This window comes from Crocodylus siamensis, chromosome 1 (assembly GCF_052110815.1).
Source record: "Crocodylus siamensis isolate JL-2025a chromosome 1, ASM5211081v1, whole genome shotgun sequence".
In the NCBI taxonomy this organism is placed as follows: domain Eukaryota; kingdom Metazoa; phylum Chordata; order Crocodylia; family Crocodylidae; genus Crocodylus; species Crocodylus siamensis.
The window spans coordinates 217,868,067-217,885,648 of NC_143395.1; the positions used below are offsets into that span (position 1 = coordinate 217,868,067).

The window sequence follows — 17,582 nt, forward strand, 5'->3', positions numbered from 1 at the left end:
CAATAATTTAATTGGGCTCAGAACTGGATTGAAAGGCCTTTATTGTATCATCTCCAAATGGGATTCATACCTGTGTGGTCCATTTGGCTTTAGGTGAGGAATGTCACAGCTTTGAAGAGTGTTGCTTGAAGCTAGTTATAACCTGAAGGACTTGCTGTGGCATTGATATGCCATAACTTTTCACTCTTCTCCTTACAAAAGGAGGGAATTTTCCTCCTATACCTGGGTGTGATTCAAGAAGCTGATAGTTCCCTAGCCCTATTCCAACACCAGCAGCCATAGGATGAGTATCCTTTGGTCCAAGGCAAAATGGAGATGCATCTTTCTCTACTGACCACTGCAAAATATGCAACAGCCACTGCCCAAACAGAGATTTGAATCCTGGATTGATGTGTTATGAGTCAGAGGTACTATCAACTGAGCCATTCAGACTCATTCCATGAGAAGATACAGAAGTGTAACAGAAGGATACTTACAGATTGTCAGCAATTGTCTTTAAAAACAATTCAACTGCTGTCTTCCTCCACTGAGTATATGCAGTATTACTCACAGCTAATTGCTGGGAATTCTGCAAAGCTACACTCAAGTTATCTCATGCAATGGAAGTGCTTAATGGGAACCCGTGCATATACTGCATTACCAATAGCTAAATATAAAACTGACAAATACATATCATTATGAACCTCTGCCCCACTTTCTTGTCTTAGGGCTTTCTGTAAGACAGTGGCAAAAGAAGACATGAGATGAAGTAATGGAAGTGCTGAGATGAATGCATTGGCCTGTTATTGGAGGATTGCATGCCATGGCTTGGATTATAGGGATGGCTGCATGTAACTGACAGATACCCTTTAGATTAAAAAACAAGGAAATACCCTCTGTGGAACAGATGCGTGAGAAGCACATGGACCCTGCAAGCTGCTATAAATACAAAAATGACACTATGTACCAGCAGGCTTTGAACTGAGGCAACCACAACCAGGGGCTGGCACTTAGCTGCATTCTCTTTTCTGTGTACCCGTCTCCCTCCTCAACTGTCCTGAGATGAGTGAGTATCTTTAGGGGATGCTGGTTGCTGAACTGGGAAGACCAGAACTATCAAGAAGGTGTGGGTTCCAGTTTCTGCAACCAAACACAGGGCAAGGCAGGAATGGGGAAAAGGAGCCAACCTATTTTTAGAGAAAGAATATAGATAGAGAAACTGGAGAAGGTGTGAGGATGACAACAGCCACATAAATAAACCAAACCACTTCCCTTAAAAAAAAAAAAAAAAAAAATCACACGTGCATCCATCTCCCTTTCTACAAAGCATGAAGAGCTGAAATCTGGTCCTGGTGAAGTCAAAGTAGCAATCTCTGCTCCAGCAGGGAGGTAGGAAGGGTAGAAATGTCAGGGACAGATAGGAGGACAACCCTAAAGATATAACCGAGCAACCTCGACTGCTTCCTATCCACCTTCCACCCTTGGTCTCCTACCTGGTTACAATGTCTCTTGTCAGGCACCTTTGAACCAAGCAATGACTCATAAACAAGCACAAACAGAAACATCCATGCTGCCTTCCCCCAGACTTGTGAACATGTGTAAAGTAATACACCACCCTGAGATGGCAGATTAGGGAACCAGGTTTGTTCCATCTCCTTGAACTGCAGTAAGAGAAAGATATTCCATGGCCCTGAATCAAGGAAACAGCTTGGTTTGGTTTGTTTTTTTCCCCAACAAAGAGCAAGATTAGCACATGGGACTCACTACCACATGAGATCACAGAAGGCAGTAGTTTAGTAAGACTTAAAAAAGAATCTTACAGGGTTCCATGGAGCTCCAAGGACAGGACTAGAAACCTCTGTAAGGGTTTTGTACAGAGATGTTAACGTTTATGGTTTAAGGATGTCTTGCATCCATTTCTGTGGGAGGCAGAACTGTGGGTTGGGTGGTTCTTCTGTTGCTGTGTGCATGCACCACCCTCCACCATACAAGAGCACTGGAATATGCATGTACATAGCACTCTCCCTCAGTGTATACACGCAGGGGCATAGCCACATCTCCTTCCAAAAAACATGCATGCATGCATGCACAGACCCCCACCCTCCCCCCAGTTATAAACTGTCCTAAAGAATCTATAAGCACAATGTGTTTGTCCCCTTTTTACTTGGGTGAAACTCTGCAACTTTTCAGCCTGGCCCCAAAGCTGGAGGAAGAAAAATTTCCTCTCCTGTAGGCTTGTCTGAGACATGTCCGTTGCCCACAGAAGAATTCTGGCTCCTGGCTCCACTGCCACATTGTCCATGTGAAGCTGGGCTGCTGACCTTTTCTAGGCACCAGCCTTTCTGAATACTTCATAACGGGATTGTTGTTTTCCTGGGGGTGACACATTTAAGAACATTACTTTTGCAGCAGGGATATAAAGGATCTATTTAACCAGATCTTTCTCTTGTACATCCACACGCAGCATGGACCCTCTTCATTCCACTACAGCTATAGCCAGCTCTCCACACGCATGCACATACACAATGTGTGGCTCTTCCTGGCTATTTCCATTGCACTGAATTTAATTATATATCCTGGAGGCTTGTTTCTAAACCCAGATTATTGAAATTTTCTTTTTATACCCTAACTGCTGCAGTTCAGAATTAAATGTAGTGAACAAAAAAAATGATTCAATCAGGTAAAAAAAAAAAAAAACAACCCCCCCCCCACACATACACACACACACACACACACACTGTGGTGGTTATATCTGTGAAGCATGAGGAAATACACACATACATACAGCTCAAGCAAAGCACAGGAGAGATAACAGTATGCTCTTTGGAGCTCTGACCTTCAGCCCTGTAGGACAAACACCCCCATTTGAATGGTACCCCAACCTCTCCTATGCCCCTTTGGACTTGTGCCAGCATCTGCCAGATGGGCTTCAGATGCATACTGCCTCCTGCTGCACTCTACACTAGAAAACCTCTCCATGCCGGACAGATGTTCTACAGGTTCTAAGTTTTTCCCTGTCAGAAAGAGTTTCTAAAGCCCGTGGTTTCCAAAGACACCTAATGCAAGCAACATGGCTGGACAAATTAGACATATTATTAATTCCACACTCACGCGAGATTTATACTGGTTGTTTGTCTCTGCATTGAGCACAGTATCCAAGTCCTCTACCCTAATGTTCCCATCATTAAAGCCAAACAATGTTTTTACTCAGCTGGATTTAAAAAAAAGAGGCATCACTATTAATCAAACACAGTTTCTGAGCTTCTCTGAGAAAGTTCTCACCACCACTGCAAAACTGTACTCCAGAGCAGAGGGAGGAGGAGATGCTGGTGAGGGAAGGACATAGGTAACAGCCTAGCCTTGCAAGTATCAGGAGAAATGCTCTATTGTATATAACTGCTGCACACTCCCTGGATGCAGGCAAGAGAAATAACACACAATGGCAATGGCAGAGCTGCTGGTTTCAGTGTCCCCTTTCATTCCCAGGGCACACATTGCCCTAGGTAAGGGGTGGGACCTGACTCTCAACAGCTGTTGCTGACCTGGTGTGTGGATCAGCATACTCACGTGCATATGTGCGCACACACAACCAGCACAATATCAGCTCCTTGACTGTGACTTCTCCACAGTGGTTAGCCATAGAGCTGCATAGTAAGGAGGTTTGACATCCTGCCTCAAAGACACATAGTGTACACTCCACACACACAGCACATCTCAGCAGAGGCCTCATAAAAACTCAGGGACTAACCAATTTTGTTTTAATTGTGCAGAAATTAATACAGAAAAAATAAACCCCACACCTGTCACCTGTAATTCCGCCCTTGTATTTGACCTTGTGGGGAAAGGGGGCAGGAGGGGAAGGAGCAAGAAGTGTGGTTTGGAGATCAGACTAGACCTGCGACACAGTCAGAAATGCTGAGTTTGGAAACAGGTGTGGCCTGGTGGTGACAGCAGGGAACTTTCAAGATCTGGAGCTGCTGTTACTTGCTCTATTGCAGCCTCACTGTGTGACCTCCTCCACTGCACCTGTCACACACTGGACCTACCTCCCAGGTTAGTTGCAAGGCTTAACTCACCAATGTTTACAATGTCCTTTCATGCAAAGCCCCTAGCTAGAATAGAACAAAACTGTCCAGATGGCATGGTCTTACTAAGGTTTCATATATGCTTATTCATACAAAACAGGCAGCAGCAAATAAGCCAGCTTTACCTACATACCTTAAATGAATCAGGTACATCTGCACAGGCACCGGATCTCCTGGGCACAGTTGTGGGTTTAGAGTCTGATTGGATCCTGGTGTAGATGGCTGACCCACTCTCTCTCTCATATTAGCCAGGGGGCAATAAGATATTTTCATCACAGAGGAGTTCCCTGCACAGCAAAGCCTCATGTTCCTTATGTTCCACTGTTACTGGGAAAAGCTCGCTCCTTAAAATAAATGGCAAAACTTGGTTATGCCCAAAAAGCATCAGAAGCAGGGTCATTCCATGTCCCTGAGCAGGGGCCAACTAACACCTGGAAGATCCATGCCATGGCCAGAGACTGGATCTCACATTACCCCTTAGAGGATAGTAAATGATCTCCCCTTCTGTCACAGGGCTGCCACAGAGATAAAAGACAACTGTTGGCAAACAATGAAGGAGTGAGAGAGGCATGCTAACCCTGACTGTGCATAGGGTGCCACTAGTCACCAAAGGACTGATGCCACACAGGAAAAGAGACTGAAAGGTGTTTGTGTGAAACTGAGTTATACAGTTGCTATAAGGCTTAGTCACACTCAGTTAGGTGTTGGAGTTTCATTACTAAAGCAAAGCCAAGGCCAAAATCATCAATAAGAAGTGATCCTGCAAGCCCATTCCTGGGTGAACTACAATTCAATCTGTGCACTAATTTCAAATTACAAGACCTTTACCCAGAGAAAGAAAGGTGGGTGGTGCAGATAGTTGAAGCTGAGCAGCACTCCGAGTGCTTGGGTTCCTTTGAAAGAAAAATTCAAAGGAAAATGCCAATGACACATAAATAACTAATAGTCAATCCAAAGTATTATGTGAGGCCCAAGAGTGCCAAACTGGATTAGTCCTGTCTCCTCCATCATACAGATCAATTGAAGAGCTTACCCCAAAATCCACTGGACAGGGTGGGGGCAAACCATCTCAGAGGCAGTAACATGCAAACCAGGAGCAGGCATCCACCCAGCTTTCTATCCATTGTTCCATTATGTTTTTCTGCTCTGTGGATCATGGAGCAGAGTCTAAGCATGGAGATGGGAGTAGAGCTTAATTCTGTCCCAAGTAAAATGAGTAAATAAAAAATGCACTGATATGTTCACAGTAAAAAAAGCCCACTGTCTGGACCAGGAAAGGGAGAAGTCTCATAGCTCATTTTCATTACTAACAACTCCCCAGCAACCCCTCCCCACCTCCTTCCGAAATGACAGAGTTCTTTAGCCAGATTACACTGACATTTTTAAGTCTATCTTAATGTTGGAATGACCCTGCCCAGTCCCTTCTGTGTGTAGATAAGAGTTATAGTATGGCCAGCTTTCTAAAATGGACAGAGGGGTTAGTTTTGGTCTCAGCTACTGGGGCTCTGTGTGGTACTTGACTGTGCAGAGCTTCCAGCTTCTCTGTGTAGCCCCCAATACTCTAATCAACCTTCACTCCCCAAACCTTCACTGCTGCCAAGCAACTGGGTGTGCACACCCCAGCCCCTGCAGCATTTTGCTCCCCGGTTCCTCCTCTGCTCCCCAACTGCCCCCGACACTTATCCTCCTCACTCCCTGCCTGGGGCTGGCATTGCCAAGGAGAGCCATACTAAGCTGCTATTCATCTCTGGGCTCCCTTCTCTCCTGTGCTGTGAACAATGGTTGTACTCTGGCCCTCCTCTCTCCATCTCTGCAACATAACACCAGGGAAAGGGGAGGCTGGCATTGCCAAGGAGGGCCATACCAGGTGGGGGATGAATGCCAGAGCCATGCCTCCTTCCTTCTCCTGGATCTGGAGGAGGATTGGGATAGGGATGCTCCATCTGCCTCCCACAGCAGCCCTGACTGTGGGTAGGTAGGAGGGGAAGGAAGGCTTTTCTTCAACCTAGGACAGGCTGAAATTTTCCTGTGAGAGTCAACATTTCCTTAAGTCATGGCTAGGCTGGCACCAGCAGGGGCCAACATCTCAGGACTCAAAATGAAATCTCGGGGGTCGGAAGTGCTGTGCTCTGCTTAGGAGAGACACAGCTATTCCCAACTTGCAGCATGGAGCAAAGCTCTCCACACACTTACTGTCAAGAACGAAAAATCACCCTTCTGGGACAACTGCCACTTGCTTTCTTAAGCTATTGCAAGCAACCAAAGTGCTTCTAACATCTCCACAGACAACACTAAGGAAGCCCAAGCCCTATGTCAAGAAGTCCTAAACCTCCCTCGGCCTCTCCATGCCAGTAGCATTTTGAGAAGAGTAAGCTTTGGAAGCTGCTGGAGGGGGAGGTTTCTGGTGCAGCAGCCTGAGAATCCCCAGCAGGAACCCAGCACTGTCATCCATTAGGGTAAGTCACACACATACCTCCAACAGAAGTGACAGGGCTGAGCCCCCAAGATAAACCACATCACCTACCCAAGTTATAGACCAGGAGAATGACCTGCCGTAAGGCTGACATCATCCTGCTGTGCTCGGGTATTGGCCAGGTCTCTGAGCATCACATAAGTGGTTATGTCACACAGCACTGTGGGATGGAGTTATGAGGGAGACAGAAGCCACCCCTGTGACATCCTAGCCTCCCCTGGCTGAAATGAAGCCAAAACAGCACGGTGGTGTTTATTCTCCTGCACTCCTAAGTAAAGACCCAGTTGCAACAGGAACATAGGTATTTAGTTGCTGTTGGTGTTTGTACCACTTTTGCATTTAGGTCTTTCATGGTGGGCAGAACTGATCTAGTGAAGGAAATGCTGGTGAATGCCACTTCCCAATTTTCATGAGTGCTCTCACAGTCCTTGGAGCCAAGGGCACACATGGCCTATAGAAATATCCCTGTGTGGCATTTAACATCCTGCATGGGTAAAATCTTGCTCACAGATGCACAAGAGAAGAAAAACTAGGTGGGTAGCAGCATGACTAGAGCTCAAAGAAGAACAAGGAGATACTTCCAAGGAGGAGTGGTTGTTTCTTGCAGTTTCCAACCTCTCCATGCCACAGTCTGCATCATGTCCCAGGCAAAGATCCCCCTCCCCCATGTCATGGGCACTGCAGGCACCTGGGTGGTAGTGCTTCTGCTCCCCTGCCCACACAATCAGCGCTGGCAAAGACAATCTCTAGCCTGACAACTCAATATGCAATAAATGTAAAAGCCCCCCTTCCACACATGCAGTCTGTGGGTTCTTCAGGGGGAGTGTTGGAAATCTGGACCCCTTGGCTAGCAGCTACTAGAGAACTACCAAAGCACTCTGTGGAGTCCAGAATACTTCTTGCAGCACACGCTCATCTTGGCGCTAAGTGTGTGCAGACCTGTCTCAATTTCAGTGAGGTGACTCTGCCGTGAATGGGGCTGGTAGACAAGAGTTCAAAGCAAGCATTTGTTTTGGGAGACTTCTCCAGTTCTCCCTGCACCACAGAAGAAGGATGACTAGTTGCACCAGGGAAGGAATAAGCCCCACCATCCACCCTCTCTATGTTCCTTTACCCTGAAAATGAAATTGGAAAAAGCACCCCAGAACTCCAAGTTGTTTCTCTTGAGCACCCCAGAAACCCAAGCTTTGAGTGTGGTGCCAGGGCTGCTTTTAGGCTATTGCCTTGTGTCTGGTGGTGATGTGAACAGAGCAGGGGAGAAGGTGGGGGCAGGGTTTATTGCCTGAGCATCATAACTGAGCAGCCTGCTGCCACAGTACAGGCAGAGCCTTTGGGATCAGAATGCAAATGGGGACATGCTGAGTTTGCTCTGCAGGGCAAACTGGAAAACATTGGTGACTTTCTCAACACACCGTGGTGAAGGTGAAACAGTGTTCTGAGAAAAGAAACTCCTGCCCAGCAGCATTCATTGCTGGAGGTCAAATATCACAGCTCCAACTCGGGAACCCTGAGCTGTATGTGCATGTGAGCCAGCAATGAATTGAACCATCTCAGATGGGGTGACCTTGCCTCAACCAAACTGGATTCCCAACTGCAGCCCAACTGGCTGACGTGAGGTCAAGTTACTGCAAATAGATTGGTGCTACTGCTTTTCTGCCTAGCAAATAGCTTTCAAAACCCCACAAATGCCCGAGTAGCTAAACACAGGCTGGGAGAGCTCATACAAGCCTCTGGCTGACCATGGACATGGTTCCACACAAAATAACTGAGGCTGTTGCACAGTTAGGTTGAAGGGACACTTTTTTTTAAAAAAGGGATGAAAAATCTAAGGGACTGTGCAAGCAGCAGCATTGGGTTCAGATTTCAAACACCCTCAGAGCTTCATCATGGTTATCACTCAGGCTGGTTGATGGTAGTAGGTAGGAATACAAGACTAGAAGGATGTCCCAGTTCAATGCCATGTAAAAGTCCAGCCCCTCACTGTCACAGCCAAGTACATCAAACACCTTCTTCCATGAACTGGTGGAGCGCCATCACAGCTGGCAAGTTTCTCCTCCCTACTATTCATACTGGGAAGCTGTTCTACACCCTTACTACTCTGATGGTCAGGGTTTCCAGCCTGCTTATTCAGGGATGTTGTTAATCCTTTGTTCTTGTGTCCACACTGTTCCTTAGCTCAAAGAGGTATCCCCCCTAGTACCTGCCTCCTTGAGGTACTTATGAAGAGTAATCATGTTCCCCCTTTGCTTTCCTTTCACCAAGCTCTCCGGTCACTTTTCTGTTGCTCTGAAAAAACTTAGTAGCCCTTCTCTGTACCTGCTTCAGTCTGCATTCAAGTTGTGTAGGCCCAACAGGCCAGGAAGGCTATTTCCTATGGCCAAAGGAGGATGAGAGAAATGGAGGATTATTCCTAGGTGTTTCCCTCTATGTTCTGACAGATGTCTCCCTCCCACTGTAGACCCTTTACTCTTCTCTGGTTCCCAGGATGCTGTATCCTGCTGCCTCTTTGGCAGGTCTCAGGTCTTTGAGACACTGTCTCCAGCTTGATGTAGTACCAGTTCCCCAGGTGATTGGGATGCTCAGCATCAAGCAAAGAAAAGACTTAATCCATCACCAGATACCGTAACACAATGGCTTCCGCTGCCAGGTGTGCAAAATGGTGACACTTACTGCTTTGTTCAGGCTCAGAAACTTGTGTAACACATCCAGGCAGCAAACAGGCAGAAACCATAAACCATCCCAGCTAACTCACCACAAAGGAGCAGCAATGTTGTCTTGACAGTCTTCTCCTTGCCCCTAATCCTAGTGTTCTGGGAAGCATACTGTAGAGACTCACTCTTGCTCTATTCCCAGTTGTCTAAGAGGACACAACAGGCATCTGATGCTGTTCTCTGAGAAATGCTGCTGAATAAACTTATAAAACAGCCCTTTAACAGAGGACACAGGAGGCACTTTAGAGAAGAAGTAGCAATACCAGACAAGTTTCCACCACATTTATCAAAGTGCCTGCAGATCCCATTTCAAAGCCACAGAAATTCTTATAAATAATGAGCCCAGTTCTTCTGCCTCTAGAGCATTTTAATAAATAAAACATTTAACAAGAAACCTAAATGACGTGGTCACATTAGCCTTCTGACCTACAGCAGCACCTGTCAACGATTTGGCTCTATGCAGTCCTTAAAAGTTTGATTTCCACCTTGCTAGAATTTTTTTTAGCAGTTGTGTTGTATGCAGGCATCACACAACCTATGGCTCTGCTCAGTGACATAGAAGCTGTGTGCACATTGATCCCACTTAGACAGCTGTTCACCCGGGAGGCCTTGTGCCTAAATTAAAGCAAGCCCCACCATCCCAAAGCACTGCCACTTTGTGGCACTCTCTTTCCACCCACCATTGCCTTCTTTGAGGACCATCTTCTACTCTGGGATCCATTTCCCACTGACCTATCCAATTTTAAGTGTTCATAAAAAGATGGCCAGGCAGAGTGCAGGAAGGTATTCTCATAAACAGCTCAGACAGTGCCTCTCACTTCAGCCTTGTGGCACTGTACTGCACTGTTATTTCTGGATCTACCTGAAGACCAGTGCTACATCAAAATGAGTAGTGGTTCTGACACATCTGATGAAGTGAGCTTCAGCTCACAAAAGTCTGTGCTATAAATCTATCTACTTTGGTTAGTCTAAGGTACAAATCTACCCTGCATTGTACTTGACTTCAGACTTGCGCAGCTAACTATCTCTCTGATAGTTATGGGGATGACAGAGAGCCTGGTCACAACTTAGAAGCAACCATATTAAGGTTGTATACCCAGCCCCTACAGCACAGGTTCTCCTATGTATACAGTTATGGGGTGGGGAGCAGTGGGGATGGGATGGCTCCATTTTGCACAATGGGGAAGAGCAAAGGGTGTCCCATCCTGAGTTTTCTCTGCTAAGGGTCCAACCTTTCAGTAGGTCCCACATTAGTCTAGCAGTATGCCCTGTGGCCACACTAGATGCAAAGTCTGTGCATCATTCAGCACTGCTGAGACTCCAAAATGGAGAGAGTCAGCCTGGAGCTGTCCCTGCTGCATGCCCTGCAGTGCCTGCCCCTTCCTGCCAGGATTGAGTGATGCCCACTGTATGGTACAGTAAGTTTACCCTCTCCACTAATGTGATTCACCACCTAATTAAATCCCTGCAGAAAGAAGATGGTTTCCTTTGCAACTGGCTGCAAATGATCTGCATGGCCTGGACTTGCTGAGATGGGCAGTGACTGCTGCTAAAGCATTGTCTCTGTGAGACAGAGACAGGGAAGTGCCTTGGGGATGCACATGCCTCCAACTTCAATAATTTACTTAAGTGGTGCTCAGCCTTCTGGTCTCATGGGCCAGAGAAGTGGCATTTGGCCAACCCAAGGCCCAGATCCCACGTGTGAGCAGTCCACAAGTGTGTCCTGGCCCCATGTGCCGGATCTGGCTGCATACACTGGCGCAACACCACACATGGCCTGATCTCACGTGCTGGATTTGGCCATGTGCTAAATTGAACCCATGTACCATCCTGAACCTGCTTGCCAGATCTGGCCATGTGTCAAAATGACCCTATTTGCTGGCCCTACTGCATGCTGGCCTGGACTAGCACATAGGGCTATGTCATCTATCCCAATAGAGCTCCCCATGGGTCTGGAAATTTTGGTAGCAGCAGAGCAACAATTACAGCTGCCAGTAATTGTGCCCCACCACAGAATTTTCAGACCTATGGGAAGACCCAGGGGCCAGACAACATAGCTCTGTGGGCTGGATCTGCCCTGCAGACTGGAGACTAAATATGGATGACCCTGGCATGTTTTATTTATCTACAGAGCTGGCACTGTGTGGGCAGCAGCAAAGATGGCTGCCATGGAAAAGGCAATCTGTAATGTGAGCTCAGTGGGTGTGTCTACATGTGCATTTATGCTGGCTTAAATTTACTACGCAGTAAATTATTGTGCAGTAAGTGGGAATAGGCCAGCATCTACACGTGCAGGCATTACAGCGCATTAATGCTGTAGGACTAACTGTAGTCCCAAGTCAGTCCCCACACAGTGTTACTGCATGTAAGGCATCTACATGTGCCTTACTGCACAGTCACTGATCAGGCATAAATTTGATACCTGTATAATGCAGGTATCAAATTTATACTGAAGTAGGTGTAAATCACCATATTTACTATGCAGTATGGGCATGCACCTGTACTGCACAGTAATTTCAGTTACTCTGTAGTAAATACACACATGTAGACATGATCAGTATGGAGTTTCTTAGCCTAAATGGTCCTCTTTCAAGTTTGCCTGCTAGGGAGCCAATTCATACCGCTTACAGTTAAATCACCAGTAGGAAGGGACCTAGTTCTGAGAAATCCCTGCTTGTGACACATGAGCCCCCAATCAGCAAAGAGACTGCAGCAGCTTTTTTGGTCACTTTTGATGAGATTGGAAGGCAAACACTTATGTTCCAACCCTGTGACTCACTCATCCAGGGCTCCATTACCCTCTTGTTATAGTGAATGGTGAATCTCCATCTGAACTCTTAGGATCTTGAAATTCCAGCTCTCCTGCTGGATGGGAACATCCCTTTCACAGCTTATTCATATAGTTCAGATATTATAAAAACCTTGGCTGGAAGGAAGAAAAACCTCAAACACAAATACTTTGTCCTGAGGTCCATCTTTCCCATTTCCATTCTCTGTGCTACATTGGAAGGATGCAACAGGCTACAATCAGACCTCAACAGGTTATAAGGGTGGGCGGACAAGAATAGGATGGGTTTCAACACAGACAAGTGCAAGGTGATGCACCTCGGGGGGAACAACCGGCACCATACCTACAGGTTGGGGAACTCCCATCTTATCAGCACGGAGGCAGAAAGGGATCTGGGGGTCATCATTGACTCCAAGATGAACATGGGCCGGCAGTGTGGAGAGGCAGTCAGGAAGGCCAACCACACCTTGGCATGCATCCACAGATGCATCTTGAGCAGGTCCAAGGAGGTGATCCTCCCCCTCTATGTGGCACTGGTCAGGCCGCAGCTGGAGTATTGCGTCCAGTTCTGGGCGCCGCACTTCAAGAGGGATGTGGACAGCATGGAGAGGGTCCAGAGGAGGGCCACTCGCATGATCAGGGGGCAGCAGGGCAGGCCCTATGAAGACAAGCTGCGGGACCTGAACCTGTTCAGCCTCCAAAAGAGAAGGCTGAGGGGGGATCTTGTGGCCTGTTATAAACTAGTCAGGGGGGATCAGCAGGCATTGGGGAAGTCACTGTTTCCCCGAGCACCGCCAGGAGTGACCAGGAATAACGGTCACAAGCTGGCAGAGGGTAGGTTTAGGTTAGATATCAGGAGGCGCTACTTCACAGTCAGGGCGGCTAGGGTCTGGAACCAGCTTCCAAGCGAAGTGGTGCTGGCTCCTACCCTGGGGGTGTTTAAGAGGAGGTTAGATGAACATCTTGCTGGGGTCGTTTGACCCCAGTATTCTTTCCTGCCATGGCAGGGGGTCAGACTAGATGATCTGCTCAGGTCCCTTCCGACCCTACAAACTATGAAACTATGTGAGAGTATTATTAAAAAAAAAAAAAAAAAAAAGGATTCTCTCACTTCTCCCCATACAGGAGACAGAAAAAACGGTACAGAAAAGCAACACTGAGAGCCAGCTTGGCACATGACAAGCCCTCAGAGCCCACTTGCAGCTTCACATTATGAACTCCAGATCCAATTAAAACTTCCTGGAAACTAATCACTGCTGAAGAAGCCAGCCAAGTGTGGCAGTGCCTTCTTGGGAGCAAGGTGGTTTCAGTGTAGCAGAGGAATCCGTCACGACACCCAAGCCAGCCTCATCTGAAGGACAAAACTCATAAAATTACTAGAGGGCCTTGTCAGCCCTGATCTGCATCAGGCTGTAATAATGAGATTCCAGCACTTCCAACCCAGGCAGTGAACCCCCAAACCTGGGACTCCTAGCACAAAAGATGGAGATGCTTAGGGTCACCAGGCAGTGCAGACCACCCTGTCCTTTTCCTCCCAGGTGACATGTGTGACCCTTCCCTGGCCCCAAGAAATACATGTACACACCTCGTCACTCCATCTCAGAGCAGAGTACTGATGGTTAAACTCCACTGCTTTATTGTGCCTCTATCGCTGAAACCTTAGGGGGAGAAAGAGAGAGAGGCACAGCTGTGTGCCTGACAACAAGAGCTAACAGAAAAGGCTGCCTTCTATGCAGACATTAGGTGACAAGCAGTACAATTGCATTTTTAGGAGAAGAAAATGTTAGGGATTCAGCACTGGTCTGCATCGAACCCAAGGCATCCCCCGCCAGCCTGCAAGGGGACACTGTGTGTACTTCCCGCCACACGTATACACAAGTTATTCAAGCTTTCATCAAAGCCCCCCCTCCCCAATCCTGCTCTTCTCATTTGCACCTTCTCTTCTATTTTATTACCTCAGCACTGACAAGTCACTGTCATGGTGCTCTGAGGTACGTGCACACGTGGGCCGGGGGGAGGAGGGGGAAGAGGGAGGAGCAGAAAGCTCAAAAAGAGGAAGATAAAGACATGGGCAATGCATAGGTAATGCATGTGAGTGCACATGCACCCCGTAAGATTGGCACCGGCTGGGAAGCAGAGGCGCAGAGAGAAGCACCAGCGGCACTTCTGGTTTTCCCAGAAGCACCGCCAGCAAAATCCAGAAGTGCTGGGGCACTTCTGGGATCAGCGATTGGCTGCTGCACCACCCCCTCCCCAGTCGGCTGCTGGTGCCCCCCTAGTAGCAGGAGGCACCAGTTGCCCATGGATAAAGAGCTGAAAAAAGACAAAGAGAGGTGGGGAGGGAGAGAAGGGTAGAGAAGGCACATGAAACAGGATGAAAAAGAGAGTAGAATGAAAACAGATTCCACTCAGGAGTTGTGGCAGTTTCCTCACATACTTTGCAACCTGAAAATGAGCACTGGCAAATGTGAAGGATAAAGCTGAAAGGAACCAATGTGCTACTACAGGAAAACCAGCTGCAAGCTCAACCATCTTCTAGAAACACCATGCCAACTTAGGGACCACAGTGCCCTAAGTCGTTACAGATTGGAGCTGCTACACATTAGTGGAGTGGAACAAGGAGCAGAGAGTCTGTTTAGCAGCATCAGAGTCCCCTCCCCCTCAAATCTTCCCTTTCTGCAAGCCCCTCACCCTGGTCCACACAACATACTCCAGCAGGATTGAATGAACTCCATTGATAATAGTGGATACGTCAGGGCTGGCTGAACATTCAGTCCGGGAACAGTGGGCTCCTTGTGTGCTGGCCTGGATGGCAGGAAAGTCTTAGCAGAAAGCCTCCTATTCAAATGGAAATCAGGGCCCTCCACAAAGAAAGGGGGCATGATGGGGAGAAGGGAGGAAAAGAGGGGAGGAGAAGAGGGGAAGAGACACTCACCCATGCACATTCCAGGACTAGATATACCCTTCCAAAGTTGAGCAAGGAGGACAAAAGCTCATGAGCAATGTAGCCCCAGGAGATAGGGTTAAATCTCGTGGATGCCATAAATCAACTTCATTCCACAGTAATGTCATAGTCTGTACCTAACATAGTGCCCTCTCCTCCACAGGGAGCATTATGCAAAATAAATATGTGCTAGTATGATCAGCCCTATTTAACAGATGGGGAAACTGAGGCACCAGCTCCAGAAGATCTCTGACAGCTTCCAATCAGCAGGGTCTGCACATTCAATTCAGGCTTTATTTATGTATGTATTTATTTATTTATTTTGGAATGGTATTTAGCGCTCTGGCAATATTGACTGATGAAAATAGGCCTCTCCTGCCTGTCAAAAACACAGCAGCTTTACACATGGGCAGTTTGGAAAGGAGCATTCACTGCAGCGGGCAAGATGGCAAGGGAATAAATCAGGACAGGACTTAAATAAATTAAATCAAGTTAAATTAATTAAGGCAAGGCATTACGACTTCAATCACGAGCAACTTTACAGGCTGGCCTTGTGGCTGAGATTTCACAGCTGTGCCTTGTGCTGCCATGCGATGTAATCTGTCTCCAGTAACCTAAGGACTCACCCTTCGGGTCTAAGGTAACTTGTGTGGCAGCAGTTGGGCAGAAATTGGAGAAGCAGAGGAGCAGACTCTGCCTTGCCTTGTTCTGAATCCTTGCTGTCCCAGATGGCCTTTGTTTAACAGATAACATCTCACCCATAGTCTGACAACTAGAGCTACTGTTAAGGCACTCACAAGGAATGACTAGATCCTGACAGTGAGGCAGAGTGAAAGAAAAGGACATCCTATTTCAAATAAATGAAGCAAAACCAAGGAAAGACACAACATTTGTCCTGCAATAGCCTCAAGTAAACCTTTTTGCCCAGAATATTGTTCCTCTGGTCAGGATACTTGAGAAAGACAAGGCTAAACAGTATCTGGCTTTCAGGCAAATTGGTTCCCAGCTGGGTCAGGATAAGGAGCGAAGGTTTGGGTTTTGGGCAAAGGGATGATAGAGTTACTTCTCTGGGACCCCCTCTGCCAACTCAAGTGCCATCAGACATGAACAAAAGTTAAAAGTAGGACAAAAAACTGACAGTGAGCTCTGCCATGGCGCTAAACTCACGAAAAGCCCATCTTGACATGCATGGAAAGGTAACTGAAGGAAGAGCAGAATGGCAAAAAGGGGGACAACAATGGATTAGAAGATGAATGCATTCCTGTCCAGCTCTTCCCTTCTTTTTCAAAGACTGTCCTGTTCACTGTCACAGTTTCTCAAATAACAATAGCGACCATGTCTAGAGGTAAGCGATGGAGAACCAGTGAGCCATGCTGTGACGGCCTTACTCGGCCGGAAACTTGGCAGCCTCCTACACAAAATTCTCTTGTAGGTGAGAAAGACTGCTTCTAAAAAGCAGCAGGATAAAGCACTGAGAGTCACAGACTGTTTCTTCAAAGCTTTTTGAGGTAGGAGGGAAATGCTTTGATTATGAGTCTTAGCCTCCACATTTAGAGAGATGAATGTGTTCTGCGAAGCACTAAAACCTCTTTCCGGGCATGTCACCACCCACAGGAATTGCAGGCACGATTCCTGGGGTCTTCACTGTAACAGTGCCATTAATACTTTCAACAACAATTCAAAAACCACTGGGGTGCTGAAGGGGCTGTCCTTAGGACCACTTCACTGGGGTTGGCAGGCAGGGTTAGTTCACGCCTTTTGAATAATGTGTGGTGTTCGTTTCAAGCCATCTTGCTGCTTGTGATTCACTCCCAGGCAGACTGATTTATGAATTTTCTTTCATTATTTGACTAATGACTTAAGCAAAACTATTTCAGTCTCATGCTCATCCACCTTTGGCTGCAATCAGTCATCTTAGTCACATGGTGACATCTCTACATAACACCACCATTATGTTTGCTCCAACTAGGGAGTAGCGAACAGCAAAGACAATGTTCTTGTTAGCAAGTGTGATTGCTCACATATTGAAGCCCACTCCCCAGATGCATGTAAAAAAAAAATCCACTTGCCCAAAGGCTTGCAAACAAGAAGTGGCAGAAGCACAGTCAAATGTCACAGTCTTTCACAACTCAAACACATATTTACACACACTATTCAGCATCATTGAACCACCTGGAGCAGGAGGACTGAACTGAAAAGGCACTGCTGTATCAGTATAGATTTATTAACCCTTCATTTCTTCATTCCAGGACTGAATCTGACCACAGATGGAAAAGAGGGAGGGAAGAGAATACAGAACCAACAAACAAGGCAGGCTGTTATCAGTGCTTGTGGTTGAACAGCTTCCCTTTCACTTCAGATCAACCTGCTGCAGAACCACAGACGCTACAAAAGGCAAAGCAGTTTGTGAACTCCTTCTCCATCCCATGCACTCACTCATCTGGTACAAACTGCTCTTTTCCCACCCTCTGGAAAAATGTATGTTCCATTTGCAGATACATGCATCCTAGACAGCATTCATATGTGGGAACCTAATCATGTGCCATAGGCAGCTGAGCAAAGTTGATACTCTTTTTAGTAAGACCAACACTTTCAAATTTCA

At 46.9% G+C, this 17,582-nt stretch overlaps 1 protein-coding gene across 3 annotated transcripts in view; it reads right to left on the reverse strand.

Moving 5' to 3' along the window:
• Positions 1–17,582, reverse strand: part of IGSF11 (immunoglobulin superfamily member 11) — a 139,466-nt gene that overhangs the window by 93,877 nt on the left and 28,007 nt on the right. Inside the window, exon 1 of one of the 3 annotated variants that reach the window (XM_090056624.1) lies at positions 4,198–4,307. The exons of the other annotated variants lie outside the window; for them this stretch is intronic. The gene's annotated coding sequence lies outside the window, so the exon portion shown is untranslated. Of the gene's footprint in view, positions 1–4,197; positions 4,308–17,582 lie in introns of those variants that run through there. 3 annotated transcript variants of the gene reach the window in all.